The sequence below is a fragment of the Lepus europaeus genome, chromosome 1 (genome assembly GCF_033115175.1).
Source record: "Lepus europaeus isolate LE1 chromosome 1, mLepTim1.pri, whole genome shotgun sequence".
NCBI lineage: Eukaryota > Metazoa > Chordata > Mammalia > Lagomorpha > Leporidae > Lepus > Lepus europaeus.
This window is the reverse complement of record NC_084827.1, coordinates 171,386,172-171,403,065: the sequence shown is the minus strand read 5'-3', so window position 1 is coordinate 171,403,065 and position 16,894 is coordinate 171,386,172.

Genomic DNA, 16,894 nt, shown 5'->3' with positions numbered 1-16,894 from the left:
TGGTGAGAGTGGGCATCCTTATCTGGTTCTGGATCTTAATGGGAATGCCTCCAATATTTCCCCATTCAATAAAATGGTGGCTGTGGGTTTGTTATAAATTGCTTTGATTATGTTGAGGAGTGTTCCTTCTATACCCAATTTGCTTAAGGTTTTCATTGCAAAAGGGTGTTGAATTTTGTCAAATGCTCTCTTCATCTATTGAGAAAATATTATGGTTTTTGATCTTCAGCTTGTTAATATGGTTTATCATGTTTATTGATTTTCAAATGTTGAACCATCCTTGTATACCAGAAATAAATACCACTTGGTTTGGGTGAATGATCTTTCTGATGTATTGTTGCATTCATTGGTTAGTATTTTGTTAAGGATTTTTGCACCTATGTTTGTCAGGGATATTGGTCTATAGTTCTCTTTCTCTGTCATATCTTTTTTTGGCTTAGGAATTAAGGAGATGTAGGCTTCATAGAAGGAGTTTGGGAGGATTCCCTCCGTTTCAATTATTTTGAATAGCCTAGGAGAATTGGAATTAGTTTTCCTTTATGTGTCTGACAGAATTCAGCAGTGAAGCAGTCGGGACCTGGGTTTTTTTTATTGCAAGGGTTTTTATTACTGATTCAATCTCTGTCTTCGTTATTAGCCTGTTTAGGTGTTCTATTTCTTCTTGACTCAATTTAGGTAGGTTGTATATATCCAGGAATTTATCCATTTCTTCTAGGTATCCCAGTTTGCTAGCATACTGCTATTTGTAGTAATTCCTGGTGATTCTTTTTATTTCTGTGGTATCTATTGTTACATTTCCTTTTTCATCTCTGATTTTGTTCATTGGGGCGTCTCCTCCTCCTCCTCCTCCTCCTCCTCCTCCTCCTCCTCCTCCTCCTCCTTCTTCTTCTTCTTTGGTTAGTTGGGCCAATGGTGTGTCAATTTTGTTTGTTTTTTCAAAAAACAAGCTCTTCATTTACTTATCTTTTGTATTTTTTGTTTCAGTTTTTTTTCATTTCTTTCTTAATTTTAATTATTTCTTTCCTCCTACTAATTTGGGATTTTATTTTTTGTTTGTTTCCTAGGTTCTTGAGATGCATTGACAGATCATTTACTTGGTGTCTTTCCAGTTCCTAGATGTAGGCAGTAATTGCTATAAAATTCCCTCTTAACACTGTTTTTTTGCTGTATCCCATAATTTTGATATGAGATATTGTCTTCTTCAGTGGTTTCCAGAATATTTTTTAATTTCTCTTTTATGACCCAGTGTTCATTTAGGAGCATGTTGTTCAGTCTCCATGTGTTTGCATAGGGTCTTGAGATTCTTGAGTTGTTGGTTTTGGGCTGAATCCTTTGTGATCAGAGAAAGTGCATTGCATGATTTTGATTTCTTTGAATTTGTTGAGATTTGTTTTATGGCCTAGTGTATGTTCTATCTTAGAGAAAGTTCTGTGCACTGCTGAGAAGAATGTGTATTCTGCAACTGTGGGGTGAAAAGTTCTGTAGAGATCTGTTAGTTTCATCTGGTCCATAGTGTTTATTAGCTCTTTTTTTTCTTTGTCAATTTTCTGTCTGGTTGATCTGTCTATTGATGAAAATGGGTGTTGAAGTCCCTCGTTACTACTGTATTGAAGTCTGTGTCTCCCTTTAGATCTGTTAGCAGTTCTTTTAAATAGCTAAGCCCCTGTAATTTGGTGCATATACAGGACCTCTGGCCTCAAATAGTTGTATTATAGAGTTAATAGTAAAACTTGTTCTCAATGATTTACTTTGTTTTAGTGTAATAAGTGAAGGATATTCTTAAATCTCATGTTTTAGATAAGCTTAAGTTCCCAACTCCATTGCTTATTTCCTTTTTTTTTTTTTTAAATTTTTGACAGGCAGAGTGGACATTGAGAGAGAGAGACAGAGAGAAAGGACTTCCTTTACCGTTGGTTCACCCTCCAATGGCTGCTATGGCTGGTGTGCTGCGGCTGGTGTACCATGTTGATCCAAAGCCAGGAGCCAGGTGCTTCTCCTGGTCTCCCATGCGGGTGCAGGGCCCAAGGACTTGGGCCATCCTCCACTGCACTCCCGGGCCACAGCAGAGAGCTGGCCTGGAAGAGGGGCAACTGGGACAGAATCCGGCACCCCGACTGGGACTAGAACCTGGTGTGCTGGTGCCGCAGGCGGATGATTAGCCTATTGAGCCATGGCGCCAGCTGCATATACATTTATTATAGTCATGTCTTCCTGTTTTATTGGTCCCTTAATCATTACATAGTGTGCTTCGTCTCTTTTAACAGTTTTTGTTACTACACTTAATCTTAGCCAAAAGGCTGAGAAGTGATAGTTTTTGTGTTAAATTCTATTTTTTCTGATATTAGGATGGCTACCTCTGCCCCCTCTTTTTTTTTAGTGGAATGTCTGCACATTCAGTGAATAGGTGTGTGATGAGTGTGGCCATGGAGTTCTTTTCAGTGCTCCAGGATAGGGTGAGTATCCAGGGTAACACCCAGGTTGGGTGTGGTAGCTCTCCTCTGGCTGGCTGCATGGAGAGGAATGATCACCTCTGTTGGTGAGACCAATGACTCCTCCTCCAAGCTGAGGAATGCCCAGGTATTAGCCCCCAGCGTATTCAACGCTCATCCACACCACCAAATGAACTGCATATATGAGTCAAATCCTCCCCACCAGATTCAACGTCAGTGAGGTACATGGGTTTTTCTCTCTGGTGAGATCCCTGGATCGCAGGCACTCACAATACCTGCCAAATGCAGCCCTGTTGACTTCATAGTTGTGATGGGCACATAGGAGAATCCCACAGGTGATATTTCCCTTCCATATGGATGCCTTCCCTTCCCCTCCTGTTGCTGGATGGGTGAAACTGGCACAGTGGAGACCTCATCTGTCAGTTACTCTTCAACTGCTTTGGTTGCCCCCACCAGCTGGGTGAAGGGTGACTCCAATAATTGCTGGGTACATGCACAGAAGCTGGAGTAGCTGCTACCTGCCTATGTCCAAAAATGGTGCCAAGCATGCCCACTGCTGGAGGAGAGAGGGGGGAGAGAGAGAAGAGAGGAGAGAAGAAAGGGGGGGGGGGAGAGAGAGAGAAAGAGAGAGAGAGAAATGTGCTGTTCCCCACTACCACCACTGTGAGCAGTCACCCAGCTGTCCTGGGGGATCCCAGCCAGATTAAAAAAGGTGCAGCTCACTAAGCTCTCCATCCTGGTGTATCAACAGTGGTGTAGGCCCAATCTCACCTGGTTTGCTAAGTCAAGCACCTTCTTCCCCAGATTGAAACTGCTGGGTCTTTTGTGGTCTCATCGTATCTCTCTGCCTGTCTGCACATTCCTCTTTTAAAAGATTTATTTATTTATTTTTAAAGATTTATTTTATTTATTTGAAATACAGAGTTACAGAAAGAGGTAGAGACAGAGAGGTCTTCCATCCACTGGTTCATTCCCCAGATGGCCACAATGACCAGAACTATGCCAATCCGAAGCCAGGAGCTAGGAGCTTCCTCTGGGTATCCCACGCAGGTGAAGAGGCCCAAGGACTTGGGCCATCTTCTACTGCTTTCCCAGGCCATAGCAGAGAGCTGGATCAGAAGAGGAGCAACCGGGACTAGAACTGGCAACCATATAAAATGCCGGCATTTCAGGCCAGGGCTTTAACCTGCTGTACCACAGCGCCGGCCCCCCAAACCACTTTTTTATAATGTTATTGCGTCATCTCTTATCAGACCACCCTGTCGCTATTCCACCATCTTGGAACTCCTAGATAACATTAGTTTTAAAATTCCTTTGTGTTTATACATTTATATTTCAGTAAGGGTTCAAAAATAATCATTTTATATTTGTTTTCTGGAGTCCAATATTTGAGGACATGGGTATAATTATACACACACACACACACACAACATATATGTAGATAAGCTTGGAAAACACCAAGGACTTGATTTATTGCAGAGTGATACGGTGCTTTCCTTTCTTGGCTGTCTTGTCACAGCTGCCTCTGTATACTTGACCATAGTATAAAGTGTTGGAACAGACCATTGAACTTCTTTTAAGTCTGAGAAGATGTCAAGGCAGAGTTTGTGCTCGAGGTACATAACATAATTTTCAAAAGAAATTAGTGGAGGGCAGGGAATACATGGTCATGTTGGCATGTTTTGAATTTCCCCCAGGACATGGCTGTTTGCTGTGGTTTTGCAGTATCAAGTGACTTTCAGATACTGTTGTCAGCTGGCTTTTACAAGGCCATGGTTGTAGATAGAGTCACATATCTGAAGTCATGGCCACCACCTGTAACCCCGTTTCCAGCCAGCTGTCGTACAGATGTGTTCTGATGGTCACAAGTTTGAAGACCAGGGGAAAATAGGCAAAGACAAGCATAAATACTTTCCTGTTAGTGACAGATTTCTTCATGATCTTCCTACTCATACTTGGAAAATGGTAAATCTTAGCATCCATCTTAGGAGAGTGGCTTATTGTAGACAGCAATGGGCAGGGAAAGAAAGAATTTCAAGTTTGAAAGCTGTTTACCAAGCTTGGTAAATAGGGTTACATAAATAGCTGTCCTGAAATATTCCATCCATGTCAGACCCTGGCATCTCTGGAGCTATTTCTGCTCTGGTGAAATTGTACATGATGCTAGTTTTCACTATACTTATATCTGTGTACTCCAAATGACAGTTGGCTAAAAGTTAAAAGGTTCTGTGTAGTAAAACCAAAATTCCACACCTAGAAGCCAAATCAAGCATACTTACTCAAGACATATTTCATCATTTGTGGCGGCTATAGATTCTCACTAGACGCAGTGTATATTTCTCCTAGTCATGACGTTCTTTAATCTTAACACATCAACAGATCACAGAATTTATTTTGCCCAGTAGAATCTACTTCAGGTTAAAGTCACCTTGTTTTCTTGAATTCTACTTACAGCAGGACTTTGTTTTGGGAAATGGAACTAGAATTGAGTGTGATTGTGGAAAAAAAAATAGCATGTCTGGACAAAATACTGTGCTTGGTAGAAGTGGTTTCTACCCAGGACAGGTACAAATCAAGATAGGAATAAGATCCTTCATACCTAATTGATAAATGATTTCTCAGTACATGCTATGAGGCACTGAGTCTCATAGATGAAAATAAGACCTCGTTTGGCCCTGCAAGGCAATAAAGACTCTAGAAATGAGAAAGAAATTATGGAGCAGCTGCATACACAGGGCAAGGGAGCCCACCAACAGTTTAGATTAAGAGACAGTTTGCTGTATATTTTCTTTGCCCTGGTAAAGATCTATTACTTCATACAGTGAATGTTAATACACTGCTCAAACTACCTCATCATGTAGGTACATTTCAGGGTATGTTTAAAGACCTGAGCTTTCAGAGACATAACACCAACCAGAGCCCCAGAACTCAAGTCTGGACTTTAATTCTCCAAAATTATTTTTATTTACATCAATTTAGGTGTCATTTTGAATGTTTGAATTGTCATGACTTCCTTCCTTCCTTCTTTCCTCTTAAGGACATAATATCCTGTTACACATCCCAGTACCTGTTAACACTGTTACACTGGATAACAAATTTCAAAATGAGTTGCAGAGGGGACAATCCGCATTTAAACCAGAACTTGTACTTACTCTCTACTGCATCCTTGCAAACCTGTGAAGTTGAATTTTATCTTTAACTTAATGGAAATTTAACACTAATTCATATTAGATATTTCATCCATGACAGCAAATGCACTGAGTTGATTATATTTTTACTAAACATATGCCAGGCTGTTCTTTATCATTTCAAATGACAACCTGTATTTTGAGCATAAATAGAATTATCAATTTGGCAGTGTGTGACTGTGGGTTTACCCCAAAACATTTTAGGAATATAGGGGGGTAAGAGTGTTTTTGTACTGAGAATTATGACAGGAACCCTGTTTATTTTTTAATAAAAATAGTAAGAAAAACTCACTGGAGTAGGATTTCTCATTGGATTTGCTTTCTAGAAAAGCGAATTTCAGTTTTGGACTTTAATTCCCATCCATTTTTTTTTCTCTAAAGAATAAGGCTTTTATTTAATAGGTTTATGTAGTTATGAACCTCTAAAAATGAAAATTTGTATAGGAAAATGCCATCTTTTTTAAAAGGAAAAATTATTTCTCCACATTTACACTGAATTATAGATTTTGCTTAATTTACACTAAAATTAGAGAAACATGGATTTTTTTTAACTTTTATTTAATGAATATAAATTTCCAAAGTACAGCTTATGGATTACAATGGCTTCCCCCTCCCATAACTTCCCTCCCACATGCAACCCTCCCCTCTCCCGCTCCCTCTCCCCTTGCACTCACCTCAAGATTCATTTTCCATTCTCTTTATATACAGAAGATCAGTTTAGTATATATTAAGTAAAGATTTCAACAGTTTGCACCCACATAGAAACACAAAGTGAAACATACTGTTTGAGTACTAGTTATAGCATTAAATCAAAATGGACAGCACATTAAGGACAGAGATCCCACATGAGGAGCAAGTGCACAGTGACTCCTGTTGTTGACCCAACAAATTGACACTCTAGTTTATGGCGCCAGTAACCACCCTAGGCTGTCGTCATGAGTTGCCAAGGCTATGGAAGCCTTCCGAGTTCGCCAACTCTGATCATATTTAGACAAGGTCATAAAAGACAGGGTGAGAATAGTAACCAATGATCCTAAGAGTGGCATTAACCAGGTCTGAACAATTATACAGCATTAAGTGGGGAAGAGGACCATCAGTACACACAGGTTGGGAGTAGAGCCACTGGTGGTAGAGTAGAGGTTATGATTACAAAGGAATGAGGCCCAAGTGCGCTAGACAGGGTCTAGAACAAAGGACAGTCATTATTAGAGGAGCTAAGAAAGGTGCTGTCTAAGCTACAATTAAGTTTTCTGATTGAGAGGCAAATAGAACCTGACAGAAGGGGCTTGATAATAATCTGTTGGGCTTTAGGCCTTGTAAGTTAAGAGGCCCAGACCTATCTATCTCTTCACATGGGGTACATCCTAAGGGAGGTGTGAACCTCCTAGGGGAAGGCACTCTGTTGACTTTCATGACTTAGCTGGCCTGGGAGGAGAGCTGGCCAGGTAAAGGCAGGTGGCATCTCTAACTTGAAATTTACAGTTCTGCCTGCAATGTTGCTGACCCTGCTTGGCCATCCCCTCAGCTGCAGTGGTCACTTTGGAAGTTGGGCTGAGTGAAGGGCTTTTCAGCTTAAGCCAATAAGATCTGTGGCTCTGACCTGGGCATCCTTCGACTCCAGGGCAGGTCCATTTCCAGTGATCCAACTCTTGGCAGAGCTGCCAGGGCTCTTCACAAGCTGACTTCTGCTGAAGCCCAGGCTTACCACATTGAAAGCCACTGCAGTGGACTGGCCTGTTGGGTCTCCTTGAGGGCAGATCACTGTACAGATCAGCCATTAATAGGCCTGCCACCCATTGCTTCTGATGCCTAGCTTTCTTTTCCTCCTGGTTTGTGTTAAAGCAGACCAGAGGATGCAAGTCAAGGAATCTTCGGTGGCCTGAACTACAAGTCTATAGTCACAGGCATGTTCTGTAGTAGTTTTTCTAAGGTAGACAATGCCCATGAGGAAAATTATATTCTCACTTTAAAACTTTCTTTCCCTTTGGTCTGAAAGGGAGGAAACATGGATTATTTAACAGATAACAACATAGCACAGGAAATATGATGTATCAGTACAGCATTTCCTTTATCTATCTGTAGTTTTCATTACAAACTTCCATTGTTTCATTAAGGGTATAAATGTGGCCCGGAAAACATTTCCATAGGGTAAAGTGAGGACCATGTGTCTTGCACATGTGGATACTCATCACATAAAACCTTCTTTGGAAGCAAGCTCTGAAATAACACTTACTACCTATTCATGTGTGGAGTGACCCAGCTCAGACTGAGAGGAAAACAATAAGAAAGGAGAAAAGCAGAAGTATTTTTCATCCCTTGCACCATATTTGCAGAGGTGGCTCTTCCCTGCATTTTGACATTGAGCCATTTGAAATAACAAATGGCCTTTTCATTAAGTCCTTCAGATTTGGTCTGCTTTGCCCTCAGTGCCACTTTGTCATTTTCTGGTGAAGAAGAAAACCCTTGATGATGAGAATAATATGGTCACTTGTCAGGAAAGTCCCAAAAGTCCACAACTAAGATATGACAGATCATACCTTCAAAGTTGATGTAATTGATTCTCATCTGGGTTGTACTTCATCAGTGAACTTCAAAAATGTTGGAACTAATTAAGTATAAATAAAAGATTGTGTACAGATAGGGCTAGTTAAGGTTCAGACTGATGACAACCCTTTATTATATCTTTTCATTTCCTATGATACACACTATTTTGTACATGTTGGAATAGAATTCTTTGAACATGCAGTCAATTTTATCTTAATCATTCTAAGTGCATCTTACTAAATGTGTCTTACTATGACAAACTCTCAGATGAAATGTGATTTAACAATAGAGATAAAATGAAAGTGCCACATATAGGGTCCCATAAAAGTCACAATAAACTTCTTTTTTCCACATGCAATGAAATGATATTTGGGAGCTCAAAATGATTGTCTTAAACTACAGAACTATAACATCTTGGGTTCTGCCTGTTGATGAATAGGAAATGAAATCAAAGGGAAGTAGGTGCGGAGTAAGTTTGGAGAAGGTAATTGTGACAGCAGATTTAGTTTATCCTTTGAGGTGATATGAATTCAAACAATCAATAGACTGGTCAGTGGGTACTGGTATCTTTTTGAGTAAACAACCTTGGAGGTGATGGTGAAGATCAGAGTGAAAGGAATGTGACCAGAAACAAAGTCTACCTCTAAGGGAGAAAAAACTGGATGACTTGATTGAAAAATTGGCATCCCTTCCCTACCATTCAACTGACTGAAGGCCAAGGTTAGGACTCTTAACTGGGGCAAGTTGCAGTGAGCAAGAAGGGCTATTTGTAGGTTAGACAGATAAAAGGGCACCATATTCTGAGTTTGCATAGATTCTGTATTAGTCTATTTAGCATCTATTTACCACAGAGCCAAGTAAAACATTTTTAATTCTTCATGCTTTGACACTATGATCAAGAGAATAGGAAAGAGGTGGCCCATCCCAGAACTAGCCAAATGCTAGAAATAGCAAAGGGCTCTCCTGAAAGAAGGCCTTTCATATGGAGACTAACCAATTCGGAGCTCTCACATCTCAACATCTACTCCTACACTAAACCCTAAATTAACTTAGGGTTAGGAACCAGACAACTATGGACAGTCCCTGTAACCCAAACTCCAACAGAATTGTTCAAGCTGGCAAGTCCTAGGCTGGTTAGCCTGTCCTTTCTTGCCTTTACTGTGGAAACTCAAAGACTTTTTCCTGGGCTTTTCTCTTGTTCCTTCCATCTCTTAAACAAAACTGGAGCTTTCCCATGTGACGCTACATAGTGTGTCCTGGCCCCTTGTCTTGGGAAATGGAAGTGATTAAAATCTTTGAATAGTGACCTTTCTATGTCATCATTCAGTCAGCTTGTAAATTCAAATCGTATGTGTACATCTTGAGACACAGCTTTACCTATCCAATAAGTGGGCAGGGAGCAAGAATGCTTCTCTTGGACTCTATTTCTTGGTGATGGGAAAATTCCTAAGGAACTCTCTCTCTCTCTCTTTTTTTTTAAAGATTTATTTATTTACTTGAATGTCAGAGTTACACAGAGCAGGAGAGGCAAAGAGAGAGAGAGAGAGAGAGAGAGAGAGAGATAGGTCTTCCATCCAATGGTTCACTCCCCAAATGACCGCAACAGCCAGAGCTGTGCTGATCCGAAGCCAGGAGCCAGGAGCTTCCTCTGGGTCTCCCACGCAGGTATACGGGCCCAAGGACTTGGACCATCTTCTACTGCTTTCCCAGGCTATACAGAGAGCTGGATGGAAGTGGAACAGCCAGGACATGAACCGGCATCCATGTGGGATGCTGGCACTGCAGGTGACGGCTTTACCCACCATGCCACAGTGCCGGCCCCAGGAACTTTCTTGAGTAGACGCTGAATGGGTGGGTTTCATATGACAGTAACTGTCATGGGAAGTCAAGGCTATTTGAAACAGGCAGGCAGAAATAAATGTTCAAATAATTTCACTGTTCAACAATAATCCCAATCCAGTCAATATGGACTAGGAAACAGAGAACAGATGTCAGCTGACCCATCTCAAGAATCCCTTATCCATTTTCAGAGTTCAAGTCTTCCACTCATTAAGTGGAATGCTTGTCTCAATTCCATGTCTATCTATAAACATGTGCTTGCCAAACTAAGTGCTATGGAAGCTAAAAATGAAGCAAACCCTTATTTTTACACCTGAAGGCCATGCAAACTAACTAGACATAATATCATTTGTGTTAGTCTCAGTATTCTAGAAGCAGAGGCCAAAATGAGACTAGATGTATAAGAAATTTAAGTGATTTCTTGAATTTCTGCTCATCTTGTGAGCAGAGGCACTGACCTCCTTTTTTCCAGACTGTCTTTATACATATGCTTATGTAGTGAACAGCCTTGGGAAATGAAGCTTATGTCTCCTTTCAGGGCATTGGATAGGTTGTTTACTGTCCAATATAATAAAGATGATGTCTCTCTTCAAGGTAAAGAATAGGAAGGCTTACTGCTCCTCTAACTCATCTAAAAAGAATCAGGTTCCCTAAGTTTGGAGAACATGTTGCATAAAAACACGAACAAAACTAATCTTCCTTCTGTGTGTGTGAGAGTGTCATCTGACTCTCTTATTGTCAGCCTTTAGGATCTGGACTTCAACCACTATATTAAATGCAGATACTCTGTCTACCGTTTTTGTCATCAGCAAAACTGTGTCCTTTGTCTCTGACCTCAGAATTTCTTGTCTTCTGTCAGTTATCCCTTAAGTGGTGGCAGGGTAGATTGCTGACTTTCAAACAGGTTAAAATATCAGGTCCTCAAGAATTCTTAAACACAAAAACAAAAACCTGAAAGGTACATGAGAAGTACACTGTGATAACCTGGGACAGCTGTCAGACCATGATACAGGTCTGACCTTTGTATTGGAGAGAGGGAAAGAGAGGATTAGGGGGCCGGCGCTGTGGAGCAGCGGGTTAACGCCCTGGCCTGAAGTGCCGGCATCTCATATGGGCACCAGTTTGAGACCCGGCTGCTCCATTTCCAATCCAGCTCTCTGCTATGGCCTGGGAAAGCAGTAGAAGATGACCCAAGTCCTTGGGCCCCTGCACCCGTGTGAGAGACCTGGAAGAAGCTCCTGGCTCCTGGCTTTGGATTGGCGCAGCTCTGGCTGTTGCAGCCAATTGGGGAGTGAACCATCGGATGGAAGACTTCTCTCTCTCTGCCTCTTCTTTCTCTGTGTAACTCTGACTTTCAAATAAATTTTAAAAAAATCTTTTTTAAAAAAGTGAAAAAAAAGCAGGTTAGGCAGAAGAATTTCAGACAGAACTGTCCCACATCTCATAAGAAACACCTGCTAGAGCAACCCTGTTGCATTCAGTCATCAGCTGGGAGAAACCTGTGGGAAGCATGGCCTTGGATCAAAGTGGTGATGGATTCAGAATAGCTGCTAGGGACAGCCAAATCCCTTCCTTATGTGGAGGGCCCTGAGAGTCATATATTCATGCTTGCCATGTCAAGTAAAATTCTGTGATATGAAAATTCCTTTTTGAAAAATGAGGTTGGCTTCATTCTAGTATGAAGATTTCAGAAAGTCTACAGGGAATGTTCAAAGTTAGATTGAATCATGTGTTAGACAGGACAGGATTCTTAGCATCCCAAATCCAACTCATCATACTTTAAAAGGGCTAAAGGAAGTTAATGGCTTCCCATAGCCAAAGAGTCAAAGATGGTAACAGGATCTTTCAGCGATCAAGGGGCTGGGAGAGCTGGTGATGTCTCTTGTTCTATTTTTAGCTCTGCTTTCCTCTGTATTGGCTTTTCCCCTACAGGATTCACATGCAGTTCTCTGGACATATGTTTCATTTATAGTTTCTAATACCAGGGAAAGGAAAGCATCTTCTCTATTAGTGCCAGCAAAAGCCCTCGGACTGACACTCTTTGACTCAGGTGATGTCAAATCCCTTGCCAAAAACATTTGCTGGATTAGAGGAGCATTGTCCCCTGATTGGTCAACTTTAGCCATGCGTTTATCTCATGACAGGTCAGGTAAGTAGCATCAAACCTTTAACAGCCCAGCCAAAAGGAGGAGCAACTGCTACTAAAGAGGAATGATATGGGGCAAATAAAGGTATTCACGACCAAGAGGAAATTTTTCTTCGAAAAGCTACAGTTATGGTGATGACTTTGAGATGGGTTGATTGTTGATTGAGATCATTAAATCTTGAGATTTAATTTCTTTTTTAAAAAGGAATAATGAATTAATTGATTTTGATAGGAACACACACACACACACACACACAGAGATAAGGAATCATATCTGTTTGCTCACTCCCCAAATGTTTACAATGGCTGGGCTGGGCCAGGCCAAAGCCAATATCCAAGAACTGAATTCATGTCTCCCTCATTGGCAGCAGGGACCCAGCTACTGAACTATCACTTCTGCTCCCTAGGGTGTGCACTATCAGGAAGCTGAAACCCAGAGTGGAGCTGAGACTTGAACCCAGACACTCCCATATGGTTGACTGGTATCCTGAACTGTACCTTGACTGATGGGCTGAAGAGCTGCTCCTCAGAATTTCTTTTCTAACTTATCTGTCAAGGCAGCTGTGGCCCTGAGCAAGCCTTGGGATTAGAATAGCAGGGCTCTGAGTTGCTGCTCACTGGTGTGTGTTCTTAGGAAAAATGGTTGCTTTTTAAATTTTAAAATGCATGTAATGACACATTTCCTAAGGAACCATGAGCGAAACAACTGAGATAATGTGTATGAGGCTGTATCCAGTCACAAGAGATAAGCATTGTTGTTACATTATTCTCAGGAAGGGAAATTCTGGCCAAAGGTGGAGATACCATGGAATCATTGATTTTGTTCCTTTCGAAGAATACCTCACATGATGGATTCTATTTTGGCTACACCTCAGATGCTGTTTAGCACTCAAGGTCCTGAACAAGAGTTAGATTTTCATAATTTGGAACTCAGGTGTTCCTGCAGATCCCCATGAGTGGTTCCATGAAGTGATTATACTATCTTCTCTTTGTTTCAGTAATCGCCAGTATCTAATTCATTTCCTTTGAGAAAGAGCTTATCTCACCATCAACTCATTAGTGGCTTAATACAGGGTAAGCCGATTATGGGCATCTGAACGACAAATATTCACACTGCAGAGCAATCAAGCTAATAATACGTCTTGAGAATATTTCTTCTGGATCTATCATGTCAGCTGATACTGTAAGATTTTATGAGTATGGCATCTACAGGGTTTCCTCCCACCCTGCTTCTAGGACTCTGAATGTTTCGCAGTTCTTTCCAGAAAAACAAAATGGTGGCCTGAAGCCATATATTGAGGGAGAAAGGAAACGAAATTGTTATCCATTAATTAGTTCTCGTTTTGCTATTTGATCAAAATATCCCAAGATTTAGTCTGAAAGAAAATGTGAGGTGTGGGGATTAGTTGGAGAAGGTAACTAAATCAAAAACAAAGGAGAGTATCCAGGGAGAAATGAAGGAATTTGAAACCCATCCGGAACTTTTTCTTTTAGTCTGTCTCCAAAAGGCTAAAACATCTGGTGAATCACGTCAAAGTTTCAATCAATCATCCCTGTGTTTGGTTTTTATGATGCCAGACATCTGGATTGACTGAGTTTCTTTTTCTTTAATTAAATCAACTGGATGTTTTGGCTTCCTGCAAAATCAGCTCCAGTCTAAATAATACACATTATCGTCCTATTTGTGCCCTTAGTTTGTGTACATCTTTTGTGGATTTTAATTTCTATTAGCATAACCCATGGATTAAACAGCTTTGAACACTGTATAACACTTTTGGGAATTAATATGGAAGTATTAATAAATAAATCAGAGAAATGTAATTGACTTGACTGGATTTTTACCTTTTTTTCTAGGCACCCAGGATATTACCTACTGATGAATGGAAGTTGAGAGGGTTAAAGAACAATGTTAAATAATTACACAGCTAGGGCTCAGCAGAGATCAAAATAGCCTCTTTGATGTAAAGACAGCTGGCACCAACAGTAATTTTAACTGTGTGTAATAAGAACACACAATTTATATAATTTATGCATTCCTAGGTTTTTTGGTCCATAGGAATTTGGTCTGGTTTTATGTTATTTTCAAATATCCTTTGCATTCTTATCTGGAAAGCCTTTGGGAAATCTAATGACTAGAGGAGATTTAAAAAGAGATGAAAAGAAACCATGAACACATATTGGCTTAATAAAATACTATATTTTCTAAGGAGCAAAATAAAACCTCAAAATAAGCAAAACAATGTTCATCACTCTAAATATATGACAGAAAACAACCAAAGAGTCTTGCAATAACATCTACCTTATTCTCTATGATGTGTTCATGGGCTCTGCCTAGCACACAAGTCTAAAACGGACACTGCTCTCTCACTAAGGGTAATTCTGTTCTTTTGCTTAAAAATTAATAGAGAATAAAGTGCTATCTTATGCAATTATAATTAATTTTGAAAGATAAATGAGTTGTGATTTTAGGATTCTTATTATAACCGTTTGACCCAAAGTGGTTAAATATTTTTTATTTATGTATATTGTGAGACCTTTGAAACATATGTTCAAACACAACATCTAAACATTTTCCCCAAAACTAGGCTCCATTTTTACAAAAAGCCTCTGTATTACAAGTCAGATCAGTTGGACAATCAAGGTTGAAGTCTGCTTTTATGCTGCTCTGCTAACTATGGCTGTTTCGGCTTTTTCTGGGGTTGATTTTGCAGGTGTTCTTGCTGCATTAAGCATCTTTGTCAGGACTCATCTGTGATGCTCTATGAATGCATAGAAAGTGCCAGGCACTCTTGGGTGCATTTTATGTAATTATCACTCAGTTTATTCTCACAACAATAATACCTAACTATAAGTTAGATATTTTTATGAACTTCATTGAATAGAGGACAGAACTAAAGCTGAAAAACTAAGCAACCAGCTGAAAGTTAAATAATTTAGTTCTAGGATTAAGACTATTTATCTTTAAAAATATATGTATCTGTATCTGAACACAAATAGTCATTGCAGACATTTTAGTGAAAATAGGATATTTTTATAAAAGGGGTGGAGGACGGGCATTGTCCAGCTAAACCACCTGTTTGGACACCTTCATTCCATATTAAAATGCTTGGCTTGAGTCCTGGCTACTCCACACTTCCAATCCAGCTCCCTGCTAATACACCTTGGATGCAAGGGATGATCATCTGAGTATCTGAGTATTTGAGTTCCTAACTGGATAGAGTCCCTGCTTTCTGGGCCTGCCCTGGCAGTTGTGGGCATTTGGGAAGTGGTCCAGTAGATGGAAAAATCTCTTTCTCTGTTTCTCCTTCTCTTCCTGTTATTCTGCCTTTCAAATAAATAAAGTAGATCTTTTAAAAAGGGGGGGGGGGGTGTGGCACAGCGATTAAGATACTGCTGTGGAAGCCTCCATTCCATATCAGAAATCCCAAGTACAAATCCCAACTCTGCTTCTGTTTCCTGCTAATGCACACCTTGGGAGACAGCATGCAATGACCCAAGTACTTGGGTACCTATCACCCGCATGGGAGATTCAGATTTTGTTCTAGATTCCTGGCTTCAGCTTGGCTCAGCCCCGATTGTTGCAGGCGTTTTGGGAGTGAACCAGCAGATAGAAAATCGTTTTATCTGCTTCTGTCTCTCTGTCTCTCTCTGTATCTCTGCCTTTCAAATAAATATAAAAACTTTTCAAAAGGAAAAAATTATGCAGAATGCTATTTCTCTGAGATACTGACTGCTAAGTTTTTGGTATATGGACCTATATACATATATGTATATAAATATCCAAATAAATATTATACCCATATTTAAAACCACAGACTCATACTGAGCACACTCTTTTCTAACTTTTTCATTTTTATAAACTTAATTGACAACTTACTCTATATTATAAATTTTTCTGTAACAGGGATCAATTAACTCTTTCAGCAAAGGGTAATTAGCAAAAATCTTATAATTTGTTTGCAATTAATTCTTTGTCACAACTCTTAGCTCTGAAAAAGTAGTCATCACAATATATAAATGAATGGCTGTGATTTTGTTCCAATAAAACTTTATTTATGAAATAGGCAGTGGATTAGATTTGGGTCTTATGATGATCCTTATCCAGTGGCAACATTTTGAAAACAATACTAATGTTAGTTTTGTCATGTAGTTGTATAATCATTTACTTATAGGCATTTAGTCTGTAATTTTTTCATTAATAGCATTTTGATGGAAAGTCTTATAACTAAATCTTTGTACGTATGTTCTAGACTTTTCTTCAAATAATTTCTAAGTTGTAGAATTTCTGTCTTATGGAAAATATTTTTTAAATATATATTGTCAAATCACTGTCCAGAAATTTATGTTGCATTCTTATTCATGGTATCAAGGGGGTGTACTTGCTAACAATGTATACGATGGAGCTTCAAAAATCTTTGCTGGGGCCAGTGTTGTGGCATAGTAGGTTAAGTCTGTCCGTGGCACCCATATCCCTTATGGGTGCTGGTTCTAGTCCTGGCTGCTCCTCTTCTGATCCAGCTCTCTGCTATGGCCTGAGAAAGCAATGGAAGATGCCCAAGTGCTTTGGCCCCTGTACCTGTGTAGGAGACCTGGAAGAAGCTCCTGGTTTCAGATCAGCTCAGCTCTGGCTGTTGCAGCCATTTTGGGGTGGGGGGTGAACTAGTGGGTGGAAGAACTTTCTCTGTGTCTCTCCTTCTCTCTGTCTGTAACTCTACCTCTCAAATAAA